General features: G+C 49.8%; 1 pseudogene; it reads left to right on the forward strand.

Moving 5' to 3' along the window:
* Positions 1-1,234: 1,234 nt before the first annotated feature.
* Positions 1,235-1,673, forward strand: LOC114211254 (methylosome subunit pICln pseudogene; annotated as a pseudogene).
* Positions 1,674-13,138: the final 11,465 nt, after the last annotated feature.

The raw sequence follows: 13,138 nt of genomic DNA on the forward strand, positions 1-13,138 counted from the left end.
ATATGGATCATAGAGTAGACATGTCTTTTTTTTTTTTTAAAGATTTTATTTATTTGTTTGACAGAGAGAGAGAGAGAGTGAGAGCAGGAACACAAGCAGAGGGAGTGGGCGAGGGAGAAGCAGGCTTCCCGCCGAGCAGGGAGCCCGATGTGGGGCTTGATCCCAGGACCTTGGGATCATGACCTGAGATGAAGGCAGACGCTTAACAACTGAGCCACCCAGGCGCCCCAGAGTAGACATGTCTTGTATCAACTTAAATCTTTTATTTTTTTTAAAGATTATTTATTTATTTATTTGACAGAGAGAGAGAGACAGCGAGAGAGGGAACACAAGCAAGGGTAGCGGGAGAGGGAGAAGCAGGCTTCCCACCGAGCAGGGAGCCCCACGCGGGGCTCAAACCCAGGACCCTGGGATCATGACCTGAGCCGAAGGCAGATGCTCAATGACTGAGCCACCCAGGTGCCCCTCAACTTAAATCTTTTAAGTTTGATAACTGTTCCATGGTTATATAAGAGAATAGCCTTCTTGGGGCGCCTGGCTGACTCAGTTGGAGGAGCGTGTGACTCTTAATCTCAGGGTATTGAGTTCGAGCCCCATGATGGGTGTAGAGATTTAAAAAAAATAAACTTTAAAAAAAAAAGTGAGAAAGAATAGCCTTGTTAGGAAATACTGAAGTATTAAGGGACCTAAGAGCATGATGTATGCAATCTACTCTCATGATTCATAAGAAAAGTAATTATACACATACACACACATATACCAAATACAATTTCTTTCTTTTTTTTTAAGATTTTATTTATTTGGGTGCCTGGGTGGCTCAGTTGGTTAAGCGACTGCCTTCGGCTCAGGTCATGATCCTGGAGTCCCGGGATCGAGTCCCACATTGGGCTCCCTGCTCGGCAGGGAGTCTGCTTCTCCCTCTGACCCTCTTCCCTCTCGTGCTCTCTCTCTATCTCATTCTATCTCTCAAATGAATAAAATCTTTAAAAAAAAAAGTAATAACACAGCACGGGGTATATAGTCAATTGTACTGTCGCACCATTGTACGGGACAGATGGAGCTATACTTAGGAACGCAGTGTAATGTATAGAGTTACCGGCCTGTGTCTCCGTGCTCCCTCCTGCAATGAGCTTCCCCAAAAGCTTCCCGCTGCCCGGCTGACTAAGATTCTCACTGGAATACCCCCACCATTAGCTTGCATGCAGTGGCCAGGGACCGAAATGCCTATCCACAAGAGCATTTGTATGTCATGGTGAATGCCCAATGTGGACAAGAATCAAAAGAATCTGTTGCTGAAGAAAACAGGGATGATGAGGTTGAACCTATTGCTGAATTTAGATTTGTGCCTAGTGATAAATCAGCCTGGGAGGCAATGTCCACTGCAGTGTGTGAATGCCAGGCTTTGCATCCTGACCCTGAGGATTGAGGTGGTTATGATGGAGAAGAATATATGAACAAGGGCGGGAGACATCCCTACATTTTATACCTATGAAGAAGGATTATCCCATTTAACAGCAGAAGGCCAAGCCACATTGGAGAGTTTAGAAGGAATGCTTTCTCAGTCTGCGAGTGGAGTCCGGACAGAAGATTCAGAAGAGATTATGAAGATGGGATGGAGGTAAACTACACCAATGGTTGCTGGACAGTTTGAGGATGCAGATGGTGATCACTGAGGATGATTTATGCGGCTGTGGGATTCTGCTCATAACTAGGGAAGAACGTGGTGCCTCTTCTCCTGTGGAGTGGGTGTTGATGAAAGTCCTTTTCCTTCTCCAAAATTTACCTGAACCAGTTCTTTTTTTTTTTTTTTTAATTTGAGAGAGAGAGAATGAGAGAGAGAGTGCGCACATGAGAGCGGGGGAGGGTCAGAGGGAGAAGTAGGCTCCCCGCCGAGCAGGGAGCCTGATGCGGGACTCGATTCCGGGACTCCAGGATCATGAACTGAGCTGAAGGCAGTTGCTTAACCAAATGAGCCACCCAGGTGCCCCTGAACCAGTTCTTTTTTGAGACAGACTATACTGAGACAAAAAGTTGTCAGCAACAAAAGAAACTATGACCTTTATTAACAAAGGTGAATTAACCTACAGGGTATTTGTAGTTTATCATCTACCCCAAAACTCTGTGTGTATAGGTGCCCTCTGAGTAGGCCCAGAGTTCCTGCCTTCACTATATGCATCTTCTGTAACCTGGCAGGCCTCCGTGGTGAGAATGCGCAGGCGCTTGAAGGTGTAGGTAGACTGGATGGGAAGGAAGGAGGCTGAATCTAAGATATACCATTTTAGAGCCTAAGGGTCCCCTTGCCCCTTAAAAAGAAAGACAAAGAGATCTCAGAGAAATCCTGGCCTCTGCTCATTTTTCACAGGGTTAAGGGTCTTTTTACTAATTTGGGACCCAGATTAATTCATTCAGGCATCTTTAGGGAGCCTCTTGGGAAACATCCTGGCCACATGGTATATCACTAACACAGATGCTTCTGACTAGCTTTTATTCCTTTCACCATGTTTCACCAGTCTGTTTTGTTAATACCTCTTAAGTTAGTTATATCCTTTAATTTCTAACCGCTTAGGGCTTAGGTTGGTTTCCATAACAATAAGTGAAATTAGAATCAAGTCCTCAGAGTACTTCAGTGATAATTGTTTTGTCTTTCTAATAGTTTAAGAAATCTAGGCCTTCGGGGCACCTGGGTGGCTCAGTCGTTAGGCGTCTGCCTTTGGCTCGGGTCATGATCCTAGGGTGCTGGGATCGAGCCCCCATTGGGCTCCCTGCTCCGCGGGAGGCCTGCTTCTCCCTCTCCCGCTCCCTCAGCTTGTGTTCCCTCTCTCGCTGTGTCTCTCTCTGTCAAATAAATAAATAAAATCTTAAAAAAAAAAGAAAAGAAATCTAGGTCTTCTATTAAAAAAATAACAATGTCGGGCTCTGTCAAATAAATAAAACTTTAAAAAATAACAATGTATAGAGATATCAAATCACTGTGTTGTACACAGGGTAACATTTTGGGTCAGCTAGGATCAAATAAAACGTTTTGGTCATGATCCTGGAGTCCCGGGATCGAGTCCCGCGTCGGGCTTCCTGCTCGGCGGGGAGTCTGCTTCTCCCTCTGACCCTCCCCCGCCCCATGTGCTTTCTCTCTCTCTCTCATTCTCTCTCTCGCAAATAAATAAAATCCTTAAAAAAAAGTTTTTAAATAAAATAAAATTCTGGGGCACCTGGGTGGCTCAGTCAGGTAAGCATCTGTCTTCAGCTCAGATCATGATCGCAGGGTCCTGGGAAGGAGGACCCACATCGGGCTCCCTGCTCAGCAAGGAGCCTGCTTCTCCCTCTCCTTCTGCCCCTCCCACTTCTTGTGCTCTCTCACTCTCGCTCTTTCTCAAATAAATAAATAAATAAAATCTTTTTAAAAATAAAATAAATAAAATTCTGAGGAAAAAATTTAAAAAAACATTAAAAGAGTAAAACAATAAACACCAAATGGATCTAGATATTGCTTTAAGAGACGATGAAAATTGCAATATAAATGACAAAGATTAATATGAAAAATATTTTAAATATTTTCTGGGACAAAATATTTATCATATATAATGCCTATATAATGTTTGAACATGACGTAAAGTTTATGATCCAATTCTGAATCAAAGCACTGATTTTTGGGCGCCTGGGTGGCTCAGATGGTTAAGCATCTGCCTTCGGCTCAGGTCATGATCCCAGGGTCCTGGGATCGAGTCCCGCATCGGGCTCCCTGCTCCTTGGGAGCCTGCTTCTCCCTCTGCCTCTCTCTCTCTCTCTCTCTCTCTCTCTGTGTCTCTCATGAATAAATAAATAAAATCTTTAAAAAAAAAAAGCACTGATTTTTTTTTTAAGATTTGAGAGAGAGAGTGTGCATGCACACACACAAGTGGGGAAACGGGGAGGGGGAGAGAGAGAGAGAGAGAAGCAGATTCCCTGATGAGCACTCAGCCCCATGCGGGGCTTGATCTAAGAACCAGGAGATCATGACCTGAGCCAAAACGTAGAGTTGGATGCTTAACCGACCGAGCCCCCCAGACACCCCTCAGAACACTGGTTTAAAAATATTAGGAATAATTTCAGTTTGGAGCAATGTTTCTCTAAATTAGAATTAATTTTTTTAAAGATTTTATTTATTTGACAAAGAGAGACACAGCAAGAGAGGGAACACAAGTAAGGGCAGTGGGAGAGGGAGAGGGAGAAGCAGGCTTCCCGCCGAGCAGGGAGCCCGATGCGGGGCTCGATTCCAGGACCCTGGGACCATGACCCGAGCTGAAGGCAGACGCTTAATGACTGAGCCACCCAGGCGCCCCGAATTAATTTTTTAAACAACTAAGAACAAGAATAATTCAAGAAAGATTGATTAATTTGGCATAACTGGGAACAGAATATGCATAATGATAAATTTTATTTATTTATTTTTAAGATTTTATTTATTTATTTGACAGAGAGAGACACAGCGAGAGAGGAAACACAAGCAGGGGGAGTGGGAGAGGGAGAAGCAGGCTTCCCGTCAAGTAGGGAGTCGGATGCGGGGCTCGATGCCAGGACCCTGGGACCATGGCCTGAGCCAAAGGCAGACGCTTAACGACTGAGCCACCCAGGTGCTAAGAGAAAATTTTTATTATAACAATACAATTAGAGATTTTGCCAAAATTAAGGCAAGAAAAATTAATTTAATGGAATAAATATATAATAATTTATGAGTTGTCGGGCGCCTGGGTGGCTCAGTCGGTTAAGCGGCTGCCTTCGGCTCAGGTCATGATCCTGGGGTCCTGGGATCGAGCCCCGCGTCGGGCTCCCTGCTCAGTGGAGAGCCTGCTTCTCCCTCTCTGCCTGCCTCTCTGCTTACTTGTGCTCTCTCTCTATCTCTCTGTCAAATAAATAAAATAAAATCTTTAAAAAACATAATTTATGAGTTGTATATGACTGTATTATTCCATCCAAACATTGCTGGCCCATCATGAGAATACCCAGGCATGTGCAATAACAATTAAGTTAATTTATGGGGCGCCTGGCTGGCTCAGTCGGTGGAGCATGTGACTCTTGATCTCGGGGTTGTGAGTTCAAGCTCCACGTTGGGTGTAGAGATTACTTAAACATAAAATCTTTAAAAAAATTAAGTTACTTTTCCCTGGATATTCTGTTGACTTTAAGTCATACAAAAGCCATCACTTTACATATTTTTTTCTTTTGTCAAGTGTATTTGTCAAGGTAAGGGGATAAAGCATATTTAACAGTTAGCTTTCAAATAACTCAAATATTTCAATATAGGGATATGTGAGCCCTCGCTTGTACTCCGACCTGGCCCCACAAATACGGGGAGTAGGCCTGTTCCTTCCACCTCTCTATATGGGTAACTATTTTTATCTGGTTTTGGTCCTTTTAATGTTTCTGTTTGAAAGTAATAAATATAGATGTGTAAGATATAAAATATTCATCCATTCTTACAGAAAAGGTAGCATTCTCTGTATAGTGTTCTCTAACTAGCTTTTTAATTTAAAATGATGTTCTGGCCATCACTCCATGGTCAGTATACAGCGATCACTATGCTTTTTTTTTTTAAGTACTTTTATTTATTTATTTATTTTAAAGATTTTTATTTATTTGTCAGAGAGAGAGAGAGCACAAGCAAGGTGAGCAACAGAGGAAGGGGGAGAAGCAGGCTCCTCACTGAGCAAGGAGCCCGATGTGGGACTCGATCCCAGGACCCTGGGATCACGACCTGAGCCAAAAGCAGACGCTTAACAACCGAGCCACCCAGGCATCCCTACAGCAATCACTATGCTTTTAACAGCTGCATAGTACTCCACTGTGTGGGCCCATTTAAGGATTGTGGATAGGGCGCTCAAAAAAGTGTTGTACCTCACTTCAAGTTAGATGTGGGGGGGGCAGAGGCTTCTAAGATGGTGTCAGTCACGTGTGGGTGACATAAAGGAAGGCATCCCCCAACACTCATCCTTCATTCTAGTGTGGAGCTCTTATGATCAGATAAATTGGCTGGTGGACGGTTAAAATAAGGCTGCACCCGTGTGTAGAGGCAGCCTCTCTGGAAGGGACTAGATGTTTCCAACCTCAGTCACAGGGGAGAGGATGGACCCGAGAAGGGAAACTTGACCTTAGAGAGTGGGGCCTTTCGTTCTGTCCCTCTAGGGCCTGAGCTCTGATGGGTCTAAACCAGTCAGCAGGTGCTTCCAAGCTTACACCATGCACAAGGCACCCTGTTGCTCCAGATAATTTACCATAGTTTACAAATCCTCTGTAATCTGGCCTCATCCCTCACTCAACTCATCCTTTCCTTGCAGGGTACTAACCAACTGCAGGTAGTCTCCTGCACACAGCATGCTGGGTTACACTTTTTAAAGATTTTATGTTTAAGTAATCTCTACCCCCAATGTGGGGCTTGAACTCACAACCCCACGATCAAGAGTCACATGCTCCACCGACTGAGCCAGGTGTCCCTAGGTCACACTTTATGTATCTTTATTTACTTATTTTTAAATTTATTTAATTATTTTGGGCACCTGGGTGGCTCAGTTGGTTAAGCGACTGCCTTCGGCTCAGGTCATGATCCTGGAGTCCCGGGATCGAGTCCCACATCAGGCTCCCTGCTCAGCAGGGAGTCTGCTTCTCCCTCTGACCCTCTTCCCTCTTGTGCTCTCTATCTCTCATTCTCTCTCTCTCAAATAAATAAATAAATAAAAGCTTTAATAAATAAATAAATTTATTTATTTATTTAATTATTTTAAGTAAGCTCCACACCCAGTGTGGGGCTTGAACTCACGACCCTGAGATCAAGAGTCAGGTATTCTAATGACTGAGCCAGCCAGGTGCCTCCCCTAGGTCACACTTTAAATAGCACATGCCACGGTTACCTACTATTTTTTTAAAGATTTTATTTATCTGAGAGAGAGAGGGAGAAATCACAAGTGGGGGGAGGAGCAGAGGCAGAAGAAGAAGCAGACTCCCCGCTGAGCAGGGAGCCCGACCTGGGGCTTGATCCCAGGACCCTGGGGTCATGACCTGAGCCAAAGGCAGACGCACTTAACCAACTGAGCCACCCCGGCACCCCCACGGTTACCTATTATTATGGTGAAAATGAAGCTAGATTATCAACTCCTCCAGGCAGCCTTCTCTGACCACCTCAGGCTGGGTTCAGTAACTGTTGTATGTGCATATTTGCACCCTAGTATTTGACACGTTGTATTCTATTTTTTTAAATATTTTATTTATTTATTTATTTGAGAGAGAGAATGAGCTAGAGAGAGCTTGAGAGCGGGGAGCGTCAGAGGGAGAAGCAGACTCCCCGCTGAGCAGGGAGCTCGATGCGGGACTCGATCCCGGGACTCCAGGATCATGACCTGAGCCGAAGGCAGGCGCTTAGCCAACTGAGCCACCCAGGCGCCCTGACACGTTGTATTCTAATTGCTTACTCACCAGAGTACAAGTTCCCCCAAGAACATGGACCCTGTCTTGGTAATCATCCTGCCTCCAACTCTGCCTTAGTGCCTGACACCCAGTATCCTAGCTCAGAATGAGGTGGGACAGAGGAGGGAACCACCACCATGCCCTTTTCCTTCACATCAAACCCTCGCTGTCCACATGTCGTCTCTATTTTTGACTCACTACTATTATCACTCAGGATGAATTGGAATGTGGCCCAAGAGTCTGGCTTCTCCAACTCATGGGTCCTGCTTTCTCAGCCCCCCATCCTCCCACCTACTCCGTAAGATGAGGGAACAATTCAAACTAGGGGCAGCAGGGGGCGCTCTCAGGCAAAGAAGAAATAGAGAAACCGTCTAATCCTGAGTTCCAGTTGCATCCCATCATCTGCCTTTGCTCAAGAGCCGGCAGTGGCTCCCGATTGCCTACTCTATCTTAAGATCCAGTTCCTCCCCTATGACCTCACTCCACCTCATCTGCCCCAGCTCTTACATGCATGCACCCTCGACCCTGTTGAATTTCTAGTTAGCCATGTAACACTCTTTATTGAGTACCAGCTGTTTGCATAAGGGTGGTGCCACAGGTGGAAGTAGTGGCTAAAGCTCTCCTCAAGGCACTCCAAACAAACATATAATGGAAACGAAAGCAGTGGGCTTGCTATGCAAATGTACTTGCAAGCCACGTCATCTAGCCTCCCCTCCAGCCAGATGGCTCCTCGGAAACTGTTTATGCAGAAATTCTGCAGTTGTCATTGTCAGTGCCTCTTTCTTCAGCCTCATCCCTCTCTCTTTGCTCCTGCCACTTGCCCTGCCTGGAATGCTCAAGCCTCACTGCTCCCTCTCGAAACCCGCCTTTTCATGAAAGCCTCCACAGTTGCAGAAAGACTTTCCTAGCTAGTGCAGGCAGAGGTCCACATGGATGCTCTCTTTGCTGAATCCCTGTTGCGCTTCCTGTTTATACGACAGAATTCAGTGCTCCTTCATCCGCTACTTTCATTTCCGTTATATGTTTACTTAATTCAGCTGTAAATTGTTACAGGTATAGTGCACTGGTTTTTGGAGTTAGAGCAATCTTGCTTCAAGATTTAGTTCCTTGAGGTGATCAGAAAGTTTTGGAACTGGACAGCGGTGATGGTTGCACATTGTGAATGTGCTAAGGCCACTGAATTGCACACTTAAAATGGTGAAGAGGGTGCATTTTATGGTATGTGTATTTTACCATATATGTATATATATGTATATATACATATACATATATATATATAGCAAACAAATATATATAGGGGGCACCTGGGTGGCTCAGTCTGTTGGGCGACCAACTTCTGATTTTGGCTCAGGTTATGATCTCAGGGTTGTGAGACTGAGCCCTGCTTTGGGCTCCACGCTCAGAGCAGAGTCTGCTTAAGATTCTCTCTCTCTCTCCCTCTGCTCCTCCCCCTTCTCCCCCCCACAATAAATAAATCAATAAGTAATTTTTTTTTTAAAAAGGGAAAAATATATAGTTCTATCTCTCACAGGCTGTGTGACTTTAGACCATGTCACTCTTTGTTCTTTAGTTTCCTCATTTTGGGGGGCAAAGATCAAGATAAATATTGGTGATGAAAATGATCCCGATGTAAAAAAAAAAAGAGAGAGATCCTGATGGGAAAGGTCTAAGTTGTAAAGCACTGTACAAACACCAGATCTGTCTCCTCTGAACAGTCACTGGTTCAGTCACTTGCCCAAGATGAGCTGACGAAGTGGCAGGGCTGTCTCGAGGCCACCAATCCTGTAATGGAGTTTACAGTCCGCTGTTTGAGACCAGAGTTGAACATGCGCTGTCCAGTGTGCCGGGGATGCCAAGGGAAGGTGCCAGGGGGGAGCACAGCCCCAGTCTTACCTAGTCTGGGGCTTTCCCCTGATTCCAGGTTCTGGATTCTCCCTCACCACTGGAAGCCCCAGCCACAGGGGTGTGGCGCAGGGAGGCGGGGAGCAGGCCCCAGGCTTGCCTCCCCTCTTTCTTTCCTCCTTTCTCCCTTGCCTCCAAGGTGAGCTGTGACAACTACAGTGGGGACCACAGGCTCCCTCGTCCAGGGCTCCACCTGGGCGGCGCAGAGCTCTGTGTGGAAGGGGAAACAAGGCAGAAGTGGCCTTCGGGGAGGAGAGGGCCAGGAGCCGCTGGGTGGTGAACCTGGATTCCCCTTAGGCTTCTCTGCGGGGGACTAGCTGGCCTTGCCTCAGGGACAACTCCAAGTCAGATTTAAGCAGCTCTCTGGGGACATTCTGGGTGGTGGTATTTTGGGGAGCGGATGTGAACTTCCCTGAGGGGGAGTGGTGTAGGATCCGGCATCCTGCTCCCGGGCCCTCTCCCGGACCCCACCAACATGCTCCCTTCTCCAAATTTAGGGTGGGGGAGGAAGTAGCAGGGCCCTCAGAAGCCAGAGAACTGAGATGGTGGGGGGGGGGGGCGGGAGGTGCAGGAGGCTCCATTCCAGCAGCTAACAGGAGCGGGTCCTGCAGAGCTAGAGGGAGACCCAGAAGCCCCCACTCCTGTCCCCAGGCTGAAATCCTGGCTGGAGGGTCCCACTCTTTCCTTGATCAGAGGTCACTGGGCGCCCAGGAGGCGGTCCCCAGGGACTCCCCGTGCAGCCGCGGCTCTCTCCCCAGCACCCCCACCCCCGCATTCTCCCTCCCTCTCCTGCTTTCCAGAAGAGGGACCAGTGGACTGAATCCCCGCTGCCGGCCGCGCTGGGAAAGGCCTGGAGACCGATTCCCGGCTTCCGGACAGCCCCAGGGCCCCCGCCCAGCCCCTCCCCGGCCCGCGGCGGCCGCCTGAGCATTTAAGGTAATGTTTGGGTTGGTGCGAGTGGCGCCGGATGCCCCGCCTCCCGCAGCCCCCGCTGGGCGAGACCCCGCGAGCTGGGCTCCCGGGACTGCGGGCGGGATCCCCGGGGGCTGAGGCCTGGGTGCTGGAGGGCTGCCAACGTGGAGAGGCCCCCTGGGGTCAGAGGGTTCAAGAAGGACAGTCCCCATTCGGAGGCCTTAGCACGGTTGGGAACCAGGATGGGAGCGCGGCCCCCCTCCCTCTGGCTTAAGGGTCCCTAGTCCCCAGGAACAGTCCCTGCGCATCCACATCCTTTCTCCTTCCTCTCCCCCCAACTCCCGGGCAGAGAAGGGGCTGAGAAGAGAGGCCACTGGCTCCCAGGGGAGTCGCTGGAATGCTGGGAGCCTGGGAACAGGCCCTGCAGTCCCTGGGAAAGCCAGGCTGTGGGAATCCCACCCGCAGCCCCCTCCCCAGGATGGACCACCGGATGCCAGAGACCCCAGCTCCCCCACAGGGGGCTTTGTGACAGTAGAACCCCCCCTGGCTGGACCCCAGAGTTCAGGAGGCCAGCTGTGACGGGGAGTCCCCTCCCCCGCCCTCGGCTGGCCGGCCTACTCCAACATAATTCTGGCTATTGTGCCACTCACCCCTTCCCCGCCCCCCTTCTCTGGACCCCTGTACAATGGGGCCTTTGCCGCCTCCAGCACTCAGGGTGGAGATGAACTCACTCAAGTTTTTTCCAAGTTTAAAAATAGCCCCGCCCATCCTCCACCCCCAAGTCACCCTCCTCCTCTTCCCGGGGGTTTCTGGGGCGCACCTCAGTCCAGGCTGCACCTCCTTCCTCCTGCCCTGGGTCAGGTGCAAAGGGCATGGGTGAGACAGCGTCCGGCCAGGATAGGGGCTGCTTCCCCCCATTCAATCTCTTCCCCCATATCTTCCAACCCAGCCCCCCAGTGTCCGGTTTCCTGGCCTGATGATGTCCTCAGCAACAATTGCCCCCCACCCACCTCCCACCCTGTTTTCCACTCCCTCAGCACAGCCTCCTCCCAAGTTAGACCCCCATTCTGGAAAACTTCTCTCCCCTCCCCTCCAAAGACCCAAACTGGTCTCTATTTTCTGGCCAGGCCAGGGGGTTCCCCAGCCTCCATAATTGCCGAGTTTGCTGGGCCACCCCCCTCCACCCCCTGTTCCTTCCTCCTTGCAGCTGCAATGTCTTTATGAGCTTCCTTCCTCCGCCCAGCCCGCCTTTCTCATATCTTCTTCCTGGTCAAGTCCCTGGGCCAGAGGGGTGGGTGGGAGGCCTCTGGGCCCCGCCAGGCGGGAGCTGAGAGAGGACTCGAGGGAGGACACCTAGGTTAGAAACCCCCCCCCCCCAGTGGCCCCTGGCGGCAGGTCCATCCTTGTGTTTTTACCTCCCACTCCGCTGTGGCTGGGGCCCTGCTCTTCGCACTTTTCCTGACACCCAGATGAAAGCCCCACCACCGGGAAGACCAGACCATGGCCACCACCCCACCCAGCCTCAGTTTCTCTGCCTGTGGTCAGACCTATGCCAGAGAGACTACACAGAGGACTTTCCACACAGCGGTCCCCTCCTCTCTGTGTACCCTGGGTCTAACCATGGGGGTGGAGGAAAGCAGCCTTCCTATACCTTCCTTCTGGAGAGAAACAGACAAAGAACTAGGACTCTGGTCCTGGGCCTCTTCTTGTTTTGGCCTACAACCGGGCAGCACTGCTTCCAACCCAGCCCAGGCGCCAGTCTCTGCTGGTGCAAGACCCATTGCTGCCCCCTTGATCCCCCCTTCAGCTGGGTGGCAGTCCTCTTGCTGAAAGTTCTTCCTCTGCTTCCTTTCTCTTCCCCGCTACTGCTGCAGCTCTACCTTCTAGCATCTTCGAGGAGCCAGAGGGCTGATACTCTCCACCACCTTGTGTTCCTGCCTTCACTGCCCTTTCTTTCTGTTTCCAGACCTCTCTGAATCCTCTCCAAAGTCCTGATCTCTCTTTGGTTTGGAGTCCCAAAGTTGCCTGACCCCTGACCTCTACCTGCCACTCCCTGGCAGCCCCGATCTTGCCCCAAGCTGCTGGTTTCCTTAAAGGACAGTCCTGGTGCTTGTTTGGTGGGGTCCGGCAGGGAAAGGATGTCACCCTGGGCTCCAGCTTCATTTCCCCTTCACCGCAGAGACAGTTCCTCCACCCCCACCTGGCTTCCCTTGGCAGAAGACAAATTCTGAACTGACTGTCCTTGGTGGTTAGCTGGCTTTGTTTTCAGGCGGAGAGGAGAATGATTAGTTAATGGTGTTAAGTGAAGGGAAGGGAGTGGGGGCAGGGAAGCCAAGCTCCATGCCCAGCTCTGGCTTGCCAGGGCAAACAGCATCCTTCAGCCATTCCCACTCCTGCCCCTGTAGACAAACTTATCCATTCCACTCTGGGCCCTGGGCCAGTCCAAATGTTCACTCTGGGGGATGCGGAGCCACGGTCCTCTCCCCCGCAACCCAGGCTCCGGGCTCCAGGCCCCTACCCTGGCCGGCTTGGCATTGCCTCTGGCTGAAGACTGATGGAGAGAGAGGAGGGGTCAGCAAGGTTCCAAAAAAACGAGGCTGATGTGGTTTGCCAGTCATCTCTGCGTCATCAAAATACCACCGGGAGCCTTCTCTCAAGTCACCTGCCCATCTGCAGCGTTTGCTGCCTCACGCGGCTCCTCCCCCACCCTGCAGAAAGGCTGCCCTGCCAGGGACAGGCCTCCACCCCCAACCCAGACCTCTATTTGACCCTCCCGCTGAAGGAGCCGCAGCAGATGTGATGCTGGGGTCTCTAAGAGGCAAGAGCCCTTCCCACTCCCCAGAGCCTTCCTTCAAGAGGCCAGAAGACCCAGGTTTGGGAAGAGGGGGAGCTT

Source organism: Eumetopias jubatus, unplaced genomic scaffold (genome assembly GCF_037043125.1).
Source record: "Eumetopias jubatus isolate StellerSeaLion01/CBP00866 unplaced genomic scaffold, mEumJub1_p1.0 scaffold_13, whole genome shotgun sequence".
Classification (NCBI taxonomy): domain Eukaryota; kingdom Metazoa; phylum Chordata; class Mammalia; order Carnivora; family Otariidae; genus Eumetopias; species Eumetopias jubatus.